Genomic DNA, 4632 nt, shown 5'->3' with positions numbered 1-4632 from the left:
GGCTGAGGCAGGAGAATCACTTGAACCTGGGAGGTGAAGGTTGCAGTCAGCCAAGATCATGCTACTGCACTACAGCCTGGGCAACAGAGCAAGACTCTGTCTCAAAAAATACATAAATAAATAAATTAATTAATTAAAACAATGAAACAACTAAACAGCAAAAAGCCTTTCTAACCTGCAAAATTTGCTAAGTTACGTGAGCCCTATTCATATACATCTCCATTTTACTCCATATGTCCGTGATTTTCAAACCTTTAAGCAAATCGGAATCATTTGAAAGGCTTGTTATAGCAAATTTCAGGGCCTTGTCCTCAGATTCATGTTTTAAAGGTCTGGAATGGGGCATAAACATTTAAATTACTGAGTTCCCGGGTAACGCTGATGCTGCTGGTTCATGGGAGGCATTTGAGAATTACATCCCTCACTGTATTTTAATACTTCACTTTCATTTCCTTTTCAAATAAATACTGTCAACTGAAGAAAACGTCAACCTTTTAGAGAAATAGAGTTTGGCATGGCAGCAACTGTGGCAAAGCAGCTGCTGCTGCCAGTACAGCTGGAGACGTGAGCCCACATTGGGGGCCGTCCATGGGCCCACACTCTCTCGATGAGTGGAAGTCCCGTTGGATCAGAGTAAGATAGACAGTAGCTTTGGTTGTGATTGTGGTGAGCCGGAGCCACCTGATCACTAACAAAAGACATCTGTTAACCAACAGCCGCCAGGGCTTTCTGATGAAATATATAGCAACAAAGGAAGAAAAGAAACAAAATGGAAATAGTGCTTACCAGCACCTTAGAACAATGCTGCTCAGGGCCAGTCCAACACTGAATGTGTCTGCACTGTGAGGAGAATGTTCATAAAAGCCTGTGGTGTTGTGTGCATATTTATTCATATTTTTGTTAAATGTTAAATCATTTATCACAGTAAATCTGGGTGCATAGTACATAATTTCATTCCATTTGAGCTTCTTGAGTGTTTTCCTTAAATGTCTGCAGAGTAGTTGCTCCTTTCTTGAACTATGAGTACTGCAATCTCTTAAATTCTCAATATGAGTAGAGCTTTTTGAGCTTTATATCTAAGGGGAGCTGAACAAGCCTGTTTGGAAAATGCAATGAACATCAAGACATCACCTTGCTGTGGAAGCGTAATTATTTTTCTTCTCCCTGTTTAAAAGATCTTTCCTTTTGATGTCAGTTTTCTTCCTTGTTTATACGAGTTCAACAATTCAAAAGAAAAACTCAATAGTAAGGGTTTCAAACTAGCAGAGAAAGTTGAAAGTCTCATGAACATTCATGGTTTTGATCTGGGCTCTGGATATATGAACTTAAAACCATTGGATTGTGGAGGCAATAGCTTGTTTTTGTTTGTTTGTTTGTTTTTTTGGTTTTTGGTTTTTTTTTTTTTTGCTGTAGACAATGACTGTGATAAAAGAGAATCCATCAAGACAATTCTCCTTACTGATCCCCAGAGTGTCAAAAATGCTCTACATGAAATCAAAATTATTAGAAGATTTGACACCATGACATTGTGAAAGTGTTTGAAATTCCTAGTACCAGTGGAAGCCAATTAACAAACAATGTGAACTCTCTTACCAAACTCAACGGTATTTACACTTTTCAGAATTACATGGAGACAGACTTGGCTAATATGCTGGAGGAGGGCCCTTTACTGGAAAAGCATGCCAGACTTTTCGTGTATCAGCTGCTAAGGTGGCTTAAGTATATTCACTCTGCAAATGTATTGCAGAGATATCTCAAACCAGCTTATCTTTTCATTAATACTGAAGACACGATGCTGAAGATAGGGGACTTTTGTCTTGCAGAGATTATTGGATCCTCATTACTTCCATAAGGATCATCTTTCTGAAGGACTGGTAACTAAATGGTACAGATCGCCACATCTTTTACTTTCTCCTAATAGTTATAGTAAAGCCATTGACATGTGGGCTGCAGGCCACATCTTTGCCGAAATGCTGACTGGTAAAACCCTTTTTGCAGGTGTACGTGAACTCAAACAGATGCAGCTGATTTTAGAATCTAGTCCTGTTATACATGACGAAGATTTTCAGGAGCTTCTCAGTGTAATTCCAGTTTACATTAGAAATGAAATGACTGAACCACAGCAACCTTTAACTCAGCTGCTTCAGGGAATTAGTTGAGAAGCACTAGATCTCCTGGAACAAATTTTAACATTTATCTCTACAGATGGGTTAACAGCAGAAGAAGCGCTCTCCCATCATTACATGAGCATATATTATTTTGCAATGGATGAGCAAATTTCAAGTCATCTTTTTCATATTGAAGATGAAGTTTATGATATTTTGTTTATGGATGAAACTCACAGTCACATTTATAACTGGGAAAGGTATGATCGTTAGTTTTCAGCGCATGATTGGCCTATGTATAACAACTTTGATATTGATGAAGTTCTGCTTGACCCGAGAGCACTGTCTGATGTCACTGATGAAGAAGAAAAACAAGTTGATCCCCAGAAATATTTGGATGGACATTGGGAAAAGTATAAAGTATCTGGAGGATCCAATTGCTCTACTGAGCCTTTTTGGCAGTACCCAGATCATCATAAAAACAAATAGCTATTTGAAGTGTAGACATATTTGTAACGACAAAGTCAGGTCATCATCATATTTAGATAACTTAGTTTGGAGAGCAAGTGAAGTTAACCATTACTATGAACCCAAGTTTATTATAGAGATTTTCAATCCAAAAGAATAAAGCAGAGAAAAATCTGATAAGAAAGGCAAGTGAAAATGTGAAAGGAATGGATTGGTTAAAGCTCAGATAGCGCTTGAGGAAGCCTCACAGCAACTGGTTGAAAAACAAAGGGAAACAAATCAGGAGTTTGATTTTGATTACTTTATTGCAGAAACTACTCAACTTAGTTCACAACACGAGCCTACTGATGTTGCTGAGAAATGAAATAACTCGAATAGGTCAGGGTCCCAACTAGAAATGAAAAATTTGATATCAAATACAGTAAGCCAAGAAAAACAGAAAAAAGGAATGGCAAATTTGGCTCAATTAGAAGTCTTGTACCAATCTTCTTGGGACAGCCAGTTTGTGAGTGGTGGGGAGAACTATTTTATCACAAATTAGTTTTGTTGTGAGGTAAGGAAGTGTGAATGAGTTGAGAAGGAAAACATTTACACTAGTTACTTAGACAAGTTATTTAACAGGAAAGAAGATAATGAAATACTAGAAACTGAGCTAGTAGAGGATGGGAAGCTTGGGGAGAGAGGAAATGAAGGATTTCTGAACAACAGTGTGGAGTTCCTCTTTAACAAGCACCTCGAGTCCGTGGGCATCTTGCAGTTTCACGGTCCAGTTGGGTCACTACTTAAGTCAATACAGGCCACATTATCACCTTCTGCTATGGAATCTTCCCCTCAAATTCCTCATAAAACCTGCAGCAGCATTTTAAAACATGTGAACTAAAGCACTCAGCAGACAGTTATCTTTGCATTCTTCATGAAATGTGTTTTGCCTTTATTTTATCACTAGTGTTTAAGTCATTTTTTACTTGAATCAGATGGTGTAATTTAGTAAGGATTAGCTCTTGGTTTTTAAAATCCAGACCTTTTTTCTACATATGAGATAGTTTTCATTTTAACTGGCATGTCGTTTGCACACGAAAATAAAGCACAGAGGAAAATAATGCAATGCTAGAGGAGGCAAAAGAAATGCAATAAGACAAGTAAAAAACATCCTCTCATAGAACAATGATCTGTTTTATAGGAAACAAATCTTGCCTTGAAATTTACACAGTGAGACTCTACATAATTGCCTGAAAATATCTATTTTTTCTAAAACATTTTTTTATTCATGAATATTTTTTAAGTTTTTCACACTGTACCCATTTCTTAAAACATATGATACTAGTAGCAACTGAAAATGACTGCCGAATTGGGTACACGTGTGTTATCTAGCTCACGATAACAAAAGTATGTGGCAAAACATATACCACCCACAGTGCTTCACAATATGCACATCTATTTAGCCAGCATTTATTGTAGTAAATTATTCTTAATAAGACTCATTTACTGTTTATGAATGTTCTGGTATGCATTCTTTATAGTGAAGTGTTAATATATCACATCTTATTTATTTTAACAAATCAGTATATTTTCTGTATTTAATTATAAAAAGTAACTTAGCTTTTAAAATTTATTTGCAAATACACTATTCCATTTGGCACTACAATTTGTTGCCTACCTAACTGAATATATAATGTTAGCTTATCTTAGGCATGCCCATGTACTTAATTTACTTACATGTTTATTTTAAGTAAATGATCACAGTATATAGGAATTTGTATTGCGTAGATACTTGATTTATCTATAAAGAAAAATTAGGAATTACTTTATTATAAATTACTCCTAGAAGTCTTGTGTTTATTTAAAAACTAATGTTAAAATTGTGTGTGTGGAAATAATTAAAGTCCATCATTATTGTAGTTTAAAAGTTGTATATGATAAGACGTTTTGATTTTACTGTATGTTTCTACTGAATGGTCTATTCCCCATCCCAAGGCAAGCATGAATAAAATAAGATTAAATGTAGCATGTGGTATCACAGTCTCTTAGAATTTGTTTTGTCTATTTCATTGTATTGAAT

At 35.8% G+C, this 4632-nt stretch overlaps 1 pseudogene; it reads left to right on the top strand.

The window, feature by feature from the left end:
- The first annotated feature begins 588 nt into the window (after window positions 1–588).
- Window positions 589–3453, top strand: LOC100582941 (annotated as a pseudogene).
- Window positions 3454–4632: the final 1179 nt, after the last annotated feature.

This window comes from Nomascus leucogenys, chromosome 25 (genome assembly GCF_006542625.1).
Source record: "Nomascus leucogenys isolate Asia chromosome 25, Asia_NLE_v1, whole genome shotgun sequence".
In the NCBI taxonomy this organism is placed as follows: domain Eukaryota; kingdom Metazoa; phylum Chordata; class Mammalia; order Primates; family Hylobatidae; genus Nomascus; species Nomascus leucogenys.
This window is presented reverse-complemented; position numbering and strand designations above follow the sequence as displayed.